This window comes from Anomaloglossus baeobatrachus, unplaced genomic scaffold, assembly GCF_048569485.1.
Source record: "Anomaloglossus baeobatrachus isolate aAnoBae1 unplaced genomic scaffold, aAnoBae1.hap1 Scaffold_835, whole genome shotgun sequence".
NCBI classification, from domain to species: domain Eukaryota; kingdom Metazoa; phylum Chordata; class Amphibia; order Anura; family Aromobatidae; genus Anomaloglossus; species Anomaloglossus baeobatrachus.
Genome location: NW_027445223.1, coordinates 1 through 16,927, shown reverse-complemented (window position 1 = coordinate 16,927; position 16,927 = coordinate 1). Strand labels below are relative to the sequence as shown.

Below are 16,927 nucleotides of genomic sequence, written 5' to 3'. Positions count from 1 at the left end.
GTTTTCTAGGCAGCAGCGCTATTGTGATGTCATCGGGGGGCATTGTGACAAGCCGCCAGTGTTCCGTCTCTTCATGTTGTGCACTGTTCAAACCGAAAATACATCAACAGGCAGGCTACAGAAAAGCTTACTAACAAAGGTTAGAGAGGGGCTTTCTCAGAGGGCTTTTTACAGTTTGTCTATTCCCAATTAGCCGGTTTAGTATACTTAATGAAAGTACTAATTCTTTCATAGGCCGCCCATTCTTAGTATTTGACGTTCAGGTAACAACAGGTAACTTTATTTGGAGTGGAAGCAGAGAGATAACACCAGATGCCAATTGTAGATCCTCTCACACCTGTGGTCACTGCAGCATCTGACTCCACTTTGTCCAAAAGGGATCTATTCCATTCAATTACACATGATCTAGATTAGACTGACAACAAGATACTGCACGGGACATAGCAGAGTTGGTGAAGTTGAGTGGTGATGAGTTTGCTATTTGGATGAATAAAGCAAGTAAAAAGTGTGTTAGATAAAAATTCATTTCAATTCGCTAATCGGGCTAATATGAATCAGGTGAATCGAGTTCTGCTTTTGGAAACTGGGTTAAGAAGGGGTGCACCGTTCCTGGAGGTACTGCAATACCAGGTCAATGCGTGGAGTGGACAGAGCAAGCTCTTTTTCCATCTCCCTGTTCTAAAAATCCATTTAATATATGGTCCCCAGATAGGGGACGTATCAGATATTAAACTGATAAGAACAGATACTACACTTGATCTTAGCCAAAAGGCCGAGAAGCGATAACCAGAATTGGTTTGGGCCTCGAGTGGCACCCTGGCCTATGCCGGACACATCTTAGGGAGAGAGAGCGAGAGGGAGACAAACCCACGCCTACACAAGACATTTTGTCACCCAAGCCAACCCTTGAAAAGGCTGCTTTGCAGAGCAAAAACAAGAAGAATGGTGCGTTTTGCAGCCGCCGCCCACTGCAATGAATCTGAATAACTCCTCCTTTAGGGCGCAAGCAACTCCCCTCCCCCTTGCAGTCTTTCCAATTCACGATACAAAAAGACGGACAGGACAGGTTGCCTGACTTTCCGTCACTGCCACCCTTTGCCATCCTTACCCGTAGAAAGCCCTTTCATCATCCCCAAACCCTAATCTTTTCCCTTTCCTTCCCAGCCCCCAAACCCTGCCCTCTGTACCTTTCTCACCACCCGCTTCCCTTCTCCTGTCATCCCCCTACCACCCGGGAAAAAAAGAGATTGCCCCCTCCTTCCACTAGCCCACCCTCCCACCCAAAGAACAACTTCTTCTGCGCAGCTTGTTTTCTAGGCAGCAGCGCTATTGTGATGTCATCGGGGGGCATTGTGACAAGCCGCCAGTGTTCCGTCTCTTCATGTTGTGCACTGTTCAAACCGAAAATACATCAACAGGCAGGCTACAGAAAAGCTTACTAACAAAGGTTAGAGAGGGGCTTTCTCAGAGGGCTTTTTACAGTTTGTCTATTCCCAATTAGCCGGTTTAGTATACTTAATGAAAGTACTAATTCTTTCATAGGCCGCCCATTCTTAGTATTTGACGTTCAGGTAACAACAGGTAACTTTATTTGGAGTGGAAGCAGAGAGATAACACCAGATGCCAATTGTAGATCCTCTCACACCTGTGGTCACTGCAGCATCTGACTCCACTTTGTCCAAAAGGGATCTATTCCATTCAATTACACATGATCTAGATTAGACTGACAACAAGATACTGCACGGGACATAGCAGAGTTGGTGAAGTTGAGTGGTGATGAGTTTGCTATTTGGATGAATAAAGCAAGTAAAAAGTGTGTTAGATAAAAATTCATTTCAATTCGCTAATCGGGCTAATATGAATCAGGTGAATCGAGTTCTGCTTTTGGAAACTGGGTTAAGAAGGGGTGCACCGTTCCTGGAGGTACTGCAATACCAGGTCAATGCGTGGAGTGGACAGAGCAAGCTCTTTTTCCATCTCCCTGTTCTAAAAATCCATTTAATATATGGTCCCCAGATAGGGGACGTATCAGATATTAAACTGATAAGAACAGATACTACACTTGATCTTAGCCAAAAGGCCGAGAAGCGATAACCAGAATTGGTTTGGGCCTCGAGTGGCACCCTGGCCTATGCCGGACACATCTTAGGGAGAGAGAGCGAGAGGGAGACAAACCCACGCCTACACAAGACATTTTGTCACCCAAGCCAACCCTTGAAAAGGCTGCTTTGCAGAGCAAAAACAAGAAGAATGGTGCGTTTTGCAGCCGCCGCCCACTGCAATGAATCTGAATAACTCCTCCTTTAGGGCGCAAGCAACTCCCCTCCCCCTTGCAGTCTTTCCAATTCACGATACAAAAAGACGGACAGGACAGGTTGCCTGACTTTCCGTCACTGCCACCCTTTGCCATCCTTACCCGTAGAAAGCCCTTTCATCATCCCCAAACCCTAATCTTTTCCCTTTCCTTCCCAGCCCCCAAACCCTGCCCTCTGTACCTTTCTCACCACCCGCTTCCCTTCTCCTGTCATCCCCCTACCACCCGGGAAAAAAAGAGATTGCCCCCTCCTTCCACTAGCCCACCCTCCCACCCAAAGAACAACTTCTTCTGCGCAGCTTGTTTTCTAGGCAGCAGCGCTATTGTGATGTCATCGGGGGGCATTGTGACAAGCCGCCAGTGTTCCGTCTCTTCATGTTGTGCACTGTTCAAACCGAAAATACATCAACAGGCAGGCTACAGAAAAGCTTACTAACAAAGGTTAGAGAGGGGCTTTCTCAGAGGGCTTTTTACAGTTTGTCTATTCCCAATTAGCCGGTTTAGTATACTTAATGAAAGTACTAATTCTTTCATAGGCCGCCCATTCTTAGTATTTGACGTTCAGGTAACAACAGGTAACTTTATTTGGAGTGGAAGCAGAGAGATAACACCAGATGCCAATTGTAGATCCTCTCACACCTGTGGTCACTGCAGCATCTGACTCCACTTTGTCCAAAAGGGATCTATTCCATTCAATTACACATGATCTAGATTAGACTGACAACAAGATACTGCACGGGACATAGCAGAGTTGGTGAAGTTGAGTGGTGATGAGTTTGCTATTTGGATGAATAAAGCAAGTAAAAAGTGTGTTAGATAAAAATTCATTTCAATTCGCTAATCGGGCTAATATGAATCAGGTGAATCGAGTTCTGCTTTTGGAAACTGGGTTAAGAAGGGGTGCACCGTTCCTGGAGGTACTGCAATACCAGGTCAATGCGTGGAGTGGACAGAGCAAGCTCTTTTTCCATCTCCCTGTTCTAAAAATCCATTTAATATATGGTCCCCAGATAGGGGACGTATCAGATATTAAACTGATAAGAACAGATACTACACTTGATCTTAGCCAAAAGGCCGAGAAGCGATAACCAGAATTGGTTTGGGCCTCGAGTGGCACCCTGGCCTATGCCGGACACATCTTAGGGAGAGAGAGCGAGAGGGAGACAAACCCACGCCTACACAAGACATTTTGTCACCCAAGCCAACCCTTGAAAAGGCTGCTTTGCAGAGCAAAAACAAGAAGAATGGTGCGTTTTGCAGCCGCCGCCCACTGCAATGAATCTGAATAACTCCTCCTTTAGGGCGCAAGCAACTCCCCTCCCCCTTGCAGTCTTTCCAATTCACGATACAAAAAGACGGACAGGACAGGTTGCCTGACTTTCCGTCACTGCCACCCTTTGCCATCCTTACCCGTAGAAAGCCCTTTCATCATCCCCAAACCCTAATCTTTTCCCTTTCCTTCCCAGCCCCCAAACCCTGCCCTCTGTACCTTTCTCACCACCCGCTTCCCTTCTCCTGTCATCCCCCTACCACCCGGGAAAAAAAGAGATTGCCCCCTCCTTCCACTAGCCCACCCTCCCACCCAAAGAACAACTTCTTCTGCGCAGCTTGTTTTCTAGGCAGCAGCGCTATTGTGATGTCATCGGGGGGCATTGTGACAAGCCGCCAGTGTTCCGTCTCTTCATGTTGTGCACTGTTCAAACCGAAAATACATCAACAGGCAGGCTACAGAAAAGCTTACTAACAAAGGTTAGAGAGGGGCTTTCTCAGAGGGCTTTTTACAGTTTGTCTATTCCCAATTAGCCGGTTTAGTATACTTAATGAAAGTACTAATTCTTTCATAGGCCGCCCATTCTTAGTATTTGACGTTCAGGTAACAACAGGTAACTTTATTTGGAGTGGAAGCAGAGAGATAACACCAGATGCCAATTGTAGATCCTCTCACACCTGTGGTCACTGCAGCATCTGACTCCACTTTGTCCAAAAGGGATCTATTCCATTCAATTACACATGATCTAGATTAGACTGACAACAAGATACTGCACGGGACATAGCAGAGTTGGTGAAGTTGAGTGGTGATGAGTTTGCTATTTGGATGAATAAAGCAAGTAAAAAGTGTGTTAGATAAAAATTCATTTCAATTCGCTAATCGGGCTAATATGAATCAGGTGAATCGAGTTCTGCTTTTGGAAACTGGGTTAAGAAGGGGTGCACCGTTCCTGGAGGTACTGCAATACCAGGTCAATGCGTGGAGTGGACAGAGCAAGCTCTTTTTCCATCTCCCTGTTCTAAAAATCCATTTAATATATGGTCCCCAGATAGGGGACGTATCAGATATTAAACTGATAAGAACAGATACTACACTTGATCTTAGCCAAAAGGCCGAGAAGCGATAACCAGAATTGGTTTGGGCCTCGAGTGGCACCCTGGCCTATGCCGGACACATCTTAGGGAGAGAGAGCGAGAGGGAGACAAACCCACGCCTACACAAGACATTTTGTCACCCAAGCCAACCCTTGAAAAGGCTGCTTTGCAGAGCAAAAACAAGAAGAATGGTGCGTTTTGCAGCCGCCGCCCACTGCAATGAATCTGAATAACTCCTCCTTTAGGGCGCAAGCAACTCCCCTCCCCCTTGCAGTCTTTCCAATTCACGATACAAAAAGACGGACAGGACAGGTTGCCTGACTTTCCGTCACTGCCACCCTTTGCCATCCTTACCCGTAGAAAGCCCTTTCATCATCCCCAAACCCTAATCTTTTCCCTTTCCTTCCCAGTTCCCAAACCCTGCCCTCTGTACCTTTCTCACCACCCGCTTCCCTTCTCCTGTCATCCCCCTACCACCCGGGAAAAAAAGAGATTGCCCCCTCCTTCCACTAGCCCACCCTCCCACCCAAAGAACAACTTCTTCTGCGCAGCTTGTTTTCTAGGCAGCAGCGCTATTGTGATGTCATCGGGGGGCATTGTGACAAGCCGCCAGTGTTCCGTCTCTTCATGTTGTGCACTGTTCAAACCGAAAATACATCAACAGGCAGGCTACAGAAAAGCTTACTAACAAAGGTTAGAGAGGGGCTTTCTCAGAGGGCTTTTTACAGTTTGTCTATTCCCAATTAGCCGGTTTAGTATACTTAATGAAAGTACTAATTCTTTCATAGGCCGCCCATTCTTAGTATTTGACGTTCAGGTAACAACAGGTAACTTTATTTGGAGTGGAAGCAGAGAGATAACACCAGATGCCAATTGTAGATCCTCTCACACCTGTGGTCACTGCAGCATCTGACTCCACTTTGTCCAAAAGGGATCTATTCCATTCAATTACACATGATCTAGATTAGACTGACAACAAGATACTGCACGGGACATAGCAGAGTTGGTGAAGTTGAGTGGTGATGAGTTTGCTATTTGGATGAATAAAGCAAGTAAAAAGTGTGTTAGATAAAAATTCATTTCAATTCGCTAATCGGGCTAATATGAATCAGGTGAATCGAGTTCTGCTTTTGGAAACTGGGTTAAGAAGGGGTGCACCGTTCCTGGAGGTACTGCAATACCAGGTCAATGCGTGGAGTGGACAGAGCAAGCTCTTTTTCCATCTCCCTGTTCTAAAAATCCATTTAATATATGGTCCCCAGATAGGGGACGTATCAGATATTAAACTGATAAGAACAGATACTACACTTGATCTTAGCCAAAAGGCCGAGAAGCGATAACCAGAATTGGTTTGGGCCTCGAGTGGCACCCTGGCCTATGCCGGACACATCTTAGGGAGAGAGAGCGAGAGGGAGACAAACCCACGCCTACACAAGACATTTTGTCACCCAAGCCAACCCTTGAAAAGGCTGCTTTGCAGAGCAAAAACAAGAAGAATGGTGCGTTTTGCAGCCGCCGCCCACTGCAATGAATCTGAATAACTCCTCCTTTAGGGCGCAAGCAACTCCCCTCCCCCTTGCAGTCTTTCCAATTCACGATACAAAAAGACGGACAGGACAGGTTGCCTGACTTTCCGTCACTGCCACCCTTTGCCATCCTTACCCGTAGAAAGCCCTTTCATCATCCCCAAACCCTAATCTTTTCCCTTTCCTTCCCAGCCCCCAAACCCTGCCCTCTGTACCTTTCTCACCACCCGCTTCCCTTCTCCTGTCATCCCCCTACCACCCGGGAAAAAAAGAGATTGCCCCCTCCTTCCACTAGCCCACCCTCCCACCCAAAGAACAACTTCTTCTGCGCAGCTTGTTTTCTAGGCAGCAGCGCTATTGTGATGTCATCGGGGGGCATTGTGACAAGCCGCCAGTGTTCCGTCTCTTCATGTTGTGCACTGTTCAAACCGAAAATACATCAACAGGCAGGCTACAGAAAAGCTTACTAACAAAGGTTAGAGAGGGGCTTTCTCAGAGGGCTTTTTACAGTTTGTCTATTCCCAATTAGCCGGTTTAGTATACTTAATGAAAGTACTAATTCTTTCATAGGCCGCCCATTCTTAGTATTTGACGTTCAGGTAACAACAGGTAACTTTATTTGGAGTGGAAGCAGAGAGATAACACCAGATGCCAATTGTAGATCCTCTCACACCTGTGGTCACTGCAGCATCTGACTCCACTTTGTCCAAAAGGGATCTATTCCATTCAATTACACATGATCTAGATTAGACTGACAACAAGATACTGCACGGGACATAGCAGAGTTGGTGAAGTTGAGTGGTGATGAGTTTGCTATTTGGATGAATAAAGCAAGTAAAAAGTGTGTTAGATAAAAATTCATTTCAATTCGCTAATCGGGCTAATATGAATCAGGTGAATCGAGTTCTGCTTTTGGAAACTGGGTTAAGAAGGGGTGCACCGTTCCTGGAGGTACTGCAATACCAGGTCAATGCGTGGAGTGGACAGAGCAAGCTCTTTTTCCATCTCCCTGTTCTAAAAATCCATTTAATATATGGTCCCCAGATAGGGGACGTATCAGATATTAAACTGATAAGAACAGATACTACACTTGATCTTAGCCAAAAGGCCGAGAAGCGATAACCAGAATTGGTTTGGGCCTCGAGTGGCACCCTGGCCTATGCCGGACACATCTTAGGGAGAGAGAGCGAGAGGGAGACAAACCCACGCCTACACAAGACATTTTGTCACCCAAGCCAACCCTTGAAAAGGCTGCTTTGCAGAGCAAAAACAAGAAGAATGGTGCGTTTTGCAGCCGCCGCCCACTGCAATGAATCTGAATAACTCCTCCTTTAGGGCGCAAGCAACTCCCCTCCCCCTTGCAGTCTTTCCAATTCACGATACAAAAAGACGGACAGGACAGGTTGCCTGACTTTCCGTCACTGCCACCCTTTGCCATCCTTACCCGTAGAAAGCCCTTTCATCATCCCCAAACCCTAATCTTTTCCCTTTCCTTCCCAGCCCCCAAACCCTGCCCTCTGTACCTTTCTCACCACCCGCTTCCCTTCTCCTGTCATCCCCCTACCACCCGGGAAAAAAAGAGATTGCCCCCTCCTTCCACTAGCCCACCCTCCCACCCAAAGAACAACTTCTTCTGCGCAGCTTGTTTTCTAGGCAGCAGCGCTATTGTGATGTCATCGGGGGGCATTGTGACAAGCCGCCAGTGTTCCGTCTCTTCATGTTGTGCACTGTTCAAACCGAAAATACATCAACAGGCAGGCTACAGAAAAGCTTACTAACAAAGGTTAGAGAGGGGCTTTCTCAGAGGGCTTTTTACAGTTTGTCTATTCCCAATTAGCCGGTTTAGTATACTTAATGAAAGTACTAATTCTTTCATAGGCCGCCCATTCTTAGTATTTGACGTTCAGGTAACAACAGGTAACTTTATTTGGAGTGGAAGCAGAGAGATAACACCAGATGCCAATTGTAGATCCTCTCACACCTGTGGTCACTGCAGCATCTGACTCCACTTTGTCCAAAAGGGATCTATTCCATTCAATTACACATGATCTAGATTAGACTGACAACAAGATACTGCACGGGACATAGCAGAGTTGGTGAAGTTGAGTGGTGATGAGTTTGCTATTTGGATGAATAAAGCAAGTAAAAAGTGTGTTAGATAAAAATTCATTTCAATTCGCTAATCGGGCTAATATGAATCAGGTGAATCGAGTTCTGCTTTTGGAAACTGGGTTAAGAAGGGGTGCACCGTTCCTGGAGGTACTGCAATACCAGGTCAATGCGTGGAGTGGACAGAGCAAGCTCTTTTTCCATCTCCCTGTTCTAAAAATCCATTTAATATATGGTCCCCAGATAGGGGACGTATCAGATATTAAACTGATAAGAACAGATACTACACTTGATCTTAGCCAAAAGGCCGAGAAGCGATAACCAGAATTGGTTTGGGCCTCGAGTGGCACCCTGGCCTATGCCGGACACATCTTAGGGAGAGAGAGCGAGAGGGAGACAAACCCACGCCTACACAAGACATTTTGTCACCCAAGCCAACCCTTGAAAAGGCTGCTTTGCAGAGCAAAAACAAGAAGAATGGTGCGTTTTGCAGCCGCCGCCCACTGCAATGAATCTGAATAACTCCTCCTTTAGGGCGCAAGCAACTCCCCTCCCCCTTGCAGTCTTTCCAATTCACGATACAAAAAGACGGACAGGACAGGTTGCCTGACTTTCCGTCACTGCCACCCTTTGCCATCCTTACCCGTAGAAAGCCCTTTCATCATCCCCAAACCCTCATCTTTTCCCTTTCCTTCCCAGCCCCCAAACCCTGCCCTCTGTACCTTTCTCACCACCCGCTTCCCTTCTCCTGTCATCCCCCTACCACCCGGGAAAAAAAGAGATTGCCCCCTCCTTCCACTAGCCCACCCTCCCACCCAAAGAACAACTTCTTCTGCGCAGCTTGTTTTCTAGGCAGCAGCGCTATTGTGATGTCATCGGGGGGCATTGTGACAAGCCGCCAGTGTTCCGTCTCTTCATGTTGTGCACTGTTCAAACCGAAAATACATCAACAGGCAGGCTACAGAAAAGCTTACTAACAAAGGTTAGAGAGGGGCTTTCTCAGAGGGCTTTTTACAGTTTGTCTATTCCCAATTAGCCGGTTTAGTATACTTAATGAAAGTACTAATTCTTTCATAGGCCGCCCATTCTTAGTATTTGACGTTCAGGTAACAACAGGTAACTTTATTTGGAGTGGAAGCAGAGAGATAACACCAGATGCCAATTGTAGATCCTCTCACACCTGTGGTCACTGCAGCATCTGACTCCACTTTGTCCAAAAGGGATCTATTCCATTCAATTACACATGATCTAGATTAGACTGACAACAAGATACTGCACGGGACATAGCAGAGTTGGTGAAGTTGAGTGGTGATGAGTTTGCTATTTGGATGAATAAAGCAAGTAAAAAGTGTGTTAGATAAAAATTCATTTCAATTCGCTAATCGGGCTAATATGAATCAGGTGAATCGAGTTCTGCTTTTGGAAACTGGGTTAAGAAGGGGTGCACCGTTCCTGGAGGTACTGCAATACCAGGTCAATGCGTGGAGTGGACAGAGCAAGCTCTTTTTCCATCTCCCTGTTCTAAAAATCCATTTAATATATGGTCCCCAGATAGGGGACGTATCAGATATTAAACTGATAAGAACAGATACTACACTTGATCTTAGCCAAAAGGCCGAGAAGCGATAACCAGAATTGGTTTGGGCCTCGAGTGGCACCCTGGCCTATGCCGGACACATCTTAGGGAGAGAGAGCGAGAGGGAGACAAACCCATGCCTACACAAGACATTTTGTCACCCAAGCCAACCCTTGAAAAGGCTGCTTTGCAGAGCAAAAACAAGAAGAATGGTGCGTTTTGCAGCCGCCGCCCACTGCAATGAATCTGAATAACTCCTCCTTTAGGGCGCAAGCAACTCCCCTCCCCCTTGCAGTCTTTCCAATTCACGATACAAAAAGACGGACAGGACAGGTTGCCTGACTTTCCGTCACTGCCACCCTTTGCCATCCTTACCCGTAGAAAGCCCTTTCATCATCCCCAAACCCTAATCTTTTCCCTTTCCTTCCCAGCCCCCAAACCCTGCCCTCTGTACCTTTCTCACCACCCGCTTCCCTTCTCCTGTCATCCCCCTACCACCCGGGAAAAAAAGAGATTGCCCCCTCCTTCCACTAGCCCACCCTCCCACCCAAAGAACAACTTCTTCTGCGCAGCTTGTTTTCTAGGCAGCAGCGCTATTGTGATGTCATCGGGGGGCATTGTGACAAGCCGCCAGTGTTCCGTCTCTTCATGTTGTGCACTGTTCAAACCGAAAATACATCAACAGGCAGGCTACAGAAAAGCTTACTAACAAAGGTTAGAGAGGGGCTTTCTCAGAGGGCTTTTTACAGTTTGTCTATTCCCAATTAGCCGGTTTAGTATACTTAATGAAAGTACTAATTCTTTCATAGGCCGCCCATTCTTAGTATTTGACGTTCAGGTAACAACAGGTAACTTTATTTGGAGTGGAAGCAGAGAGATAACACCAGATGCCAATTGTAGATCCTCTCACACCTGTGGTCACTGCAGCATCTGACTCCACTTTGTCCAAAAGGGATCTATTCCATTCAATTACACATGATCTAGATTAGACTGACAACAAGATACTGCACGGGACATAGCAGAGTTGGTGAAGTTGAGTGGTGATGAGTTTGCTATTTGGATGAATAAAGCAAGTAAAAAGTGTGTTAGATAAAAATTCATTTCAATTCGCTAATCGGGCTAATATGAATCAGGTGAATCGAGTTCTGCTTTTGGAAACTGGGTTAAGAAGGGGTGCACCGTTCCTGGAGGTACTGCAATACCAGGTCAATGCGTGGAGTGGACAGAGCAAGCTCTTTTTCCATCTCCCTGTTCTAAAAATCCATTTAATATATGGTCCCCAGATAGGGGACGTATCAGATATTAAACTGATAAGAACAGATACTACACTTGATCTTAGCCAAAAGGCCGAGAAGCGATAACCAGAATTGGTTTGGGCCTCGAGTGGCACCCTGGCCTATGCCGGACACATCTTAGGGAGAGAGAGCGAGAGGGAGACAAACCCACGCCTACACAAGACATTTTGTCACCCAAGCCAACCCTTGAAAAGGCTGCTTTGCAGAGCAAAAACAAGAAGAATGGTGCGTTTTGCAGCCGCCGCCCACTGCAATGAATCTGAATAACTCCTCCTTTAGGGCGCAAGCAACTCCCCTCCCCCTTGCAGTCTTTCCAATTCACGATACAAAAAGACGGACAGGACAGGTTGCCTGACTTTCCGTCACTGCCACCCTTTGCCATCCTTACCCGTAGAAAGCCCTTTCATCATCCCCAAACCCTAATCTTTTCCCTTTCCTTCCCAGCCCCCAAACCCTGCCCTCTGTACCTTTCTCACCACCCGCTTCCCTTCTCCTGTCATCCCCCTACCACCCGGGAAAAAAAGAGATTGCCCCCTCCTTCCACTAGCCCACCCTCCCACCCAAAGAACAACTTCTTCTGCGCAGCTTGTTTTCTAGGCAGCAGCGCTATTGTGATGTCATCGGGGGGCATTGTGACAAGCCGCCAGTGTTCCGTCTCTTCATGTTGTGCACTGTTCAAACCGAAAATACATCAACAGGCAGGCTACAGAAAAGCTTACTAACAAAGGTTAGAGAGGGGCTTTCTCAGAGGGCTTTTTACAGTTTGTCTATTCCCAATTAGCCGGTTTAGTATACTTAATGAAAGTACTAATTCTTTCATAGGCCGCCCATTTTTAGTATTTGACGTTCAGGTAACAACAGGTAACTTTATTTGGAGTGGAAGCAGAGAGATAACACCAGATGCCAATTGTAGATCCTCTCACACCTGTGGTCACTGCAGCATCTGACTCCACTTTGTCCAAAAGGGATCTATTCCATTCAATTACACATGATCTAGATTAGACTGACAACAAGATACTGCACGGGACATAGCAGAGTTGGTGAAGTTGAGTGGTGATGAGTTTGCTATTTGGATGAATAAAGCAAGTAAAAAGTGTGTTAGATAAAAATTCATTTCAATTCGCTAATCGGGCTAATATGAATCAGGTGAATCGAGTTCTGCTTTTGGAAACTGGGTTAAGAAGGGGTGCACCGTTCCTGGAGGTACTGCAATACCAGGTCAATGCGTGGAGTGGACAGAGCAAGCTCTTTTTCCATCTCCCTGTTCTAAAAATCCATTTAATATATGGTCCCCAGATAGGGGACGTATCAGATATTAAACTGATAAGAACAGATACTACACTTGATCTTAGCCAAAAGGCCGAGAAGCGATAACCAGAATTGGTTTGGGCCTCGAGTGGCACCCTGGCCTATGCCGGACACATCTTAGGGAGAGAGAGCGAGAGGGAGACAAACCCACGCCTACACAAGACATTTTGTCACCCAAGCCAACCCTTGAAAAGGCTGCTTTGCAGAGCAAAAACAAGAAGAATGGTGCGTTTTGCAGCCGCCGCCCACTGCAATGAATCTGAATAACTCCTCCTTTAGGGCGCAAGCAACTCCCCTCCCCCTTGCAGTCTTTCCAATTCACGATACAAAAAGACGGACAGGACAGGTTGCCTGACTTTCCGTCACTGCCACCCTTTGCCATCCTTACCCGTAGAAAGCCCTTTCATCATCCCCAAACCCTAATCTTTTCCCTTTCCTTCCCAGCCCCCAAACCCTGCCCTCTGTACCTTTCTCACCACCCGCTTCCCTTCTCCTGTCATCCCCCTACCACCCGGGAAAAAAAGAGATTGCCCCCTCCTTCCACTAGCCCACCCTCCCACCCAAAGAACAACTTCTTCTGCGCAGCTTGTTTTCTAGGCAGCAGCGCTATTGTGATGTCATCGGGGGGCATTGTGACAAGCCGCCAGTGTTCCGTCTCTTCATGTTGTGCACTGTTCAAACCGAAAATACATCAACAGGCAGGCTACAGAAAAGCTTACTAACAAAGGTTAGAGAGGGGCTTTCTCAGAGGGCTTTTTACAGTTTGTCTATTCCCAATTAGCCGGTTTAGTATACTTAATGAAAGTACTAATTCTTTCATAGGCCGCCCATTCTTAGTATTTGACGTTCAGGTAACAACAGGTAACTTTATTTGGAGTGGAAGCAGAGAGATAACACCAGATGCCAATTGTAGATCCTCTCACACCTGTGGTCACTGCAGCATCTGACTCCACTTTGTCCAAAAGGGATCTATTCCATTCAATTACACATGATCTAGATTAGACTGACAACAAGATACTGCACGGGACATAGCAGAGTTGGTGAAGTTGAGTGGTGATGAGTTTGCTATTTGGATGAATAAAGCAAGTAAAAAGTGTGTTAGATAAAAATTCATTTCAATTCGCTAATCGGGCTAATATGAATCAGGTGAATCGAGTTCTGCTTTTGGAAACTGGGTTAAGAAGGGGTGCACCGTTCCTGGAGGTACTGCAATACCAGGTCAATGCGTGGAGTGGACAGAGCAAGCTCTTTTTCCATCTCCCTGTTCTAAAAATCCATTTAATATATGGTCCCCAGATAGGGGACGTATCAGATATTAAACTGATAAGAACAGATACTACACTTGATCTTAGCCAAAAGGCCGAGAAGCGATAACCAGAATTGGTTTGGGCCTCGAGTGGCACCCTGGCCTATGCCGGACACATCTTAGGGAGAGAGAGCGAGAGGGAGACAAACCCACGCCTACACAAGACATTTTGTCACCCAAGCCAACCCTTGAAAAGGCTGCTTTGCAGAGCAAAAACAAGAAGAATGGTGCGTTTTGCAGCCGCCGCCCACTGCAATGAATCTGAATAACTCCTCCTTTAGGGCGCAAGCAACTCCCCTCCCCCTTGCAGTCTTTCCAATTCACGATACAAAAAGACGGACAGGACAGGTTGCCTGACTTTCCGTCACTGCCACCCTTTGCCATCCTTACCCGTAGAAAGCCCTTTCATCATCCCCAAACCCTAATCTTTTCCCTTTCCTTCCCAGCCCCCAAACCCTGCCCTCTGTACCTTTCTCACCACCCGCTTCCCTTCTCCTGTCATCCCCCTACCACCCGGGAAAAAAAGAGATTGCCCCCTCCTTCCACTAGCCCACCCTCCCACCCAAAGAACAACTTCTTCTGCGCAGCTTGTTTTCTAGGCAGCAGCGCTATTGTGATGTCATCGGGGGGCATTGTGACAAGCCGCCAGTGTTCCGTCTCTTCATGTTGTGCACTGTTCAAACCGAAAATACATCAACAGGCAGGCTACAGAAAAGCTTACTAACAAAGGTTAGAGAGGGGCTTTCTCAGAGGGCTTTTTACAGTTTGTCTATTCCCAATTAGCCGGTTTAGTATACTTAATGAAAGTACTAATTCTTTCATAGGCCGCCCATTCTTAGTATTTGACGTTCAGGTAACAACAGGTAACTTTATTTGGAGTGGAAGCAGAGAGATAACACCAGATGCCAATTGTAGATCCTCTCACACCTGTGGTCACTGCAGCATCTGACTCCACTTTGTCCAAAAGGGATCTATTCCATTCAATTACACATGATCTAGATTAGACTGACAACAAGATACTGCACGGGACATAGCAGAGTTGGTGAAGTTGAGTGGTGATGAGTTTGCTATTTGGATGAATAAAGCAAGTAAAAAGTGTGTTAGATAAAAATTCATTTCAATTCGCTAATCGGGCTAATATGAATCAGGTGAATCGAGTTCTGCTTTTGGAAACTGGGTTAAGAAGGGGTGCACCGTTCCTGGAGGTACTGCAATACCAGGTCAATGCGTGGAGTGGACAGAGCAAGCTCTTTTTCCATCTCCCTGTTCTAAAAATCCATTTAATATATGGTCCCCAGATAGGGGACGTATCAGATATTAAACTGATAAGAACAGATACTACACTTGATCTTAGCCAAAAGGCCGAGAAGCGATAACCAGAATTGGTTTGGGCCTCGAGTGGCACCCTGGCCTATGCCGGACACATCTTAGGGAGAGAGAGCGAGAGGGAGACAAACCCACGCCTACACAAGACATTTTGTCACCCAAGCCAACCCTTGAAAAGGCTGCTTTGCAGAGCAAAAACAAGAAGAATGGTGCGTTTTGCAGCCGCCGCCCACTGCAATGAATCTGAATAACTCCTCCTTTAGGGCGCAAGCAACTCCCCTCCCCCTTGCAGTCTTTCCAATTCACGATACAAAAAGACGGACAGGACAGGTTGCCTGACTTTCCGTCACTGCCACCCTTTGCCATCCTTACCCGTAGAAAGCCCTTTCATCATCCCCAAACCCTAATCTTTTCCCTTTCCTTCCCAGCCCCCAAACCCTGCCCTCTGTACCTTTCTCACCACCCGCTTCCCTTCTCCTGTCATCCCCCTACCACCCGGGAAAAAAAGAGATTGCCCCCTCCTTCCACTAGCCCACCCTCCCACCCAAAGAACAACTTCTTCTGCGCAGCTTGTTTTCTAGGCAGCAGCGCTATTGTGATGTCATCGGGGGGCATTGTGACAAGCCGCCAGTGTTCCGTCTCTTCATGTTGTGCACTGTTCAAACCGAAAATACATCAACAGGCAGGCTACAGAAAAGCTTACTATCAAAGGTTAGAGAGGGGCTTTCTCAGAGGGCTTTTTACAGTTTGTCTATTCCCAATTAGCCGGTTTAGTATACTTAATGAAAGTACTAATTCTTTCATAGGCCGCCCATTCTTAGTATTTGACGTTCAGGTAACAACAGGTAACTTTATTTGGAGTGGAAGCAGAGAGATAACACCAGATGCCAATTGTAGATCCTCTCACACCTGTGGTCACTGCAGCATCTGACTCCACTTTGTCCAAAAGGGATCTATTCCATTCAATTACACATGATCTAGATTAGACTGACAACAAGATACTGCACGGGACATAGCAGAGTTGGTGAAGTTGAGTGGTGATGAGTTTGCTATTTGGATGAATAAAGCAAGTAAAAAGTGTGTTAGATAAAAATTCATTTCAATTCGCTAATCGGGCTAATATGAATCAGGTGAATCGAGTTCTGCTTTTGGAAACTGGGTTAAGAAGGGGTGCACCGTTCCTGGAGGTACTGCAATACCAGGTCAATGCGTGGAGTGGACAGAGCAAGCTCTTTTTCCATCTCCCTGTTCTAAAAATCCATTTAATATATGGTCCCCAGATAGGGGACGTATCAGATATTAAACTGATAAGAACAGATACTACACTTGATCTTAGCCAAAAGGCCGAGAAGCGATAACCAGAATTGGTTTGGGCCTCGAGTGGCACCCTGGCCTATGCCGGACACATCTTAGGGAGAGAGAGCGAGAGGGAGACAAACCCACGCCTACACAAGACATTTTGTCACCCAAGCCAACCCTTGAAAAGGCTGCTTTGCAGAGCAAAAACAAGAAGAATGGTGCGTTTTGCAGCCGCCGCCCACTGCAATGAATCTGAATAACTCCTCCTTTAGGGCGCAAGCAACTCCCCTCCCCCTTGCAGTCTTTCCAATTCACGATACAAAAAGACGGACAGGACAGGTTGCCTGACTTTCCGTCACTGCCACCCTTTGCCATCCTTACCCGTAGAAAGCCCTTTCATCATCCCCAAACCCTAATCTTTTCCCTTTCCTTCCCAGCCCCCAAACCCTGCCCTCTGTACCTTTCTCACCACCCGCTTCCCTTCTCCTGTCATCCCCCTACCAC

At 46.7% G+C, this 16,927-nt stretch overlaps 13 non-coding genes across 13 annotated transcripts; all 13 read right to left on the bottom strand.

Annotated features, from left to right (window-relative positions):
• Positions 1-593: 593 nt before the first annotated feature.
• Positions 594-784, bottom strand: LOC142288464 (U2 spliceosomal RNA). Its single transcript, XR_012749231.1, has one exon. It is a non-coding gene; the product is annotated as a U2 spliceosomal RNA (small nuclear RNA).
• A 1,117-nt stretch (positions 785-1,901) lies between these two features.
• Positions 1,902-2,092, bottom strand: LOC142288463 (U2 spliceosomal RNA). The gene has a single exon (XR_012749230.1). It is a non-coding gene; the product is annotated as a U2 spliceosomal RNA (small nuclear RNA).
• A 1,117-nt stretch (positions 2,093-3,209) lies between these two features.
• Positions 3,210-3,400, bottom strand: LOC142288462 (U2 spliceosomal RNA). The gene has a single exon (XR_012749229.1). It is a non-coding gene; the product is annotated as a U2 spliceosomal RNA (small nuclear RNA).
• Positions 3,401-4,517: 1,117 nt separating this feature from the next.
• On the bottom strand, positions 4,518-4,708 carry LOC142288461 (U2 spliceosomal RNA). Its single transcript, XR_012749228.1, has one exon. It is a non-coding gene; the product is annotated as a U2 spliceosomal RNA (small nuclear RNA).
• A 1,117-nt stretch (positions 4,709-5,825) lies between these two features.
• On the bottom strand, positions 5,826-6,016 carry LOC142288460 (U2 spliceosomal RNA). The gene has a single exon (XR_012749227.1). It is a non-coding gene; the product is annotated as a U2 spliceosomal RNA (small nuclear RNA).
• Positions 6,017-7,133: 1,117 nt separating this feature from the next.
• On the bottom strand, positions 7,134-7,324 carry LOC142288459 (U2 spliceosomal RNA). The gene has a single exon (XR_012749226.1). It is a non-coding gene; the product is annotated as a U2 spliceosomal RNA (small nuclear RNA).
• Positions 7,325-8,441: 1,117 nt separating this feature from the next.
• Positions 8,442-8,632, bottom strand: LOC142288458 (U2 spliceosomal RNA). Its single transcript, XR_012749225.1, has one exon. It is a non-coding gene; the product is annotated as a U2 spliceosomal RNA (small nuclear RNA).
• A 1,117-nt stretch (positions 8,633-9,749) lies between these two features.
• Positions 9,750-9,940, bottom strand: LOC142288456 (U2 spliceosomal RNA). The gene has a single exon (XR_012749224.1). It is a non-coding gene; the product is annotated as a U2 spliceosomal RNA (small nuclear RNA).
• A 1,117-nt stretch (positions 9,941-11,057) lies between these two features.
• On the bottom strand, positions 11,058-11,248 carry LOC142288501 (U2 spliceosomal RNA). Its single transcript, XR_012749267.1, has one exon. It is a non-coding gene; the product is annotated as a U2 spliceosomal RNA (small nuclear RNA).
• A 1,117-nt stretch (positions 11,249-12,365) lies between these two features.
• Positions 12,366-12,556, bottom strand: LOC142288490 (U2 spliceosomal RNA). Its single transcript, XR_012749256.1, has one exon. It is a non-coding gene; the product is annotated as a U2 spliceosomal RNA (small nuclear RNA).
• Positions 12,557-13,673: 1,117 nt separating this feature from the next.
• On the bottom strand, positions 13,674-13,864 carry LOC142288479 (U2 spliceosomal RNA). Its single transcript, XR_012749245.1, has one exon. It is a non-coding gene; the product is annotated as a U2 spliceosomal RNA (small nuclear RNA).
• Positions 13,865-14,981: 1,117 nt separating this feature from the next.
• Positions 14,982-15,172, bottom strand: LOC142288467 (U2 spliceosomal RNA). Its single transcript, XR_012749234.1, has one exon. It is a non-coding gene; the product is annotated as a U2 spliceosomal RNA (small nuclear RNA).
• A 1,117-nt stretch (positions 15,173-16,289) lies between these two features.
• On the bottom strand, positions 16,290-16,480 carry LOC142288455 (U2 spliceosomal RNA). Its single transcript, XR_012749223.1, has one exon. It is a non-coding gene; the product is annotated as a U2 spliceosomal RNA (small nuclear RNA).
• Positions 16,481-16,927: the final 447 nt, after the last annotated feature.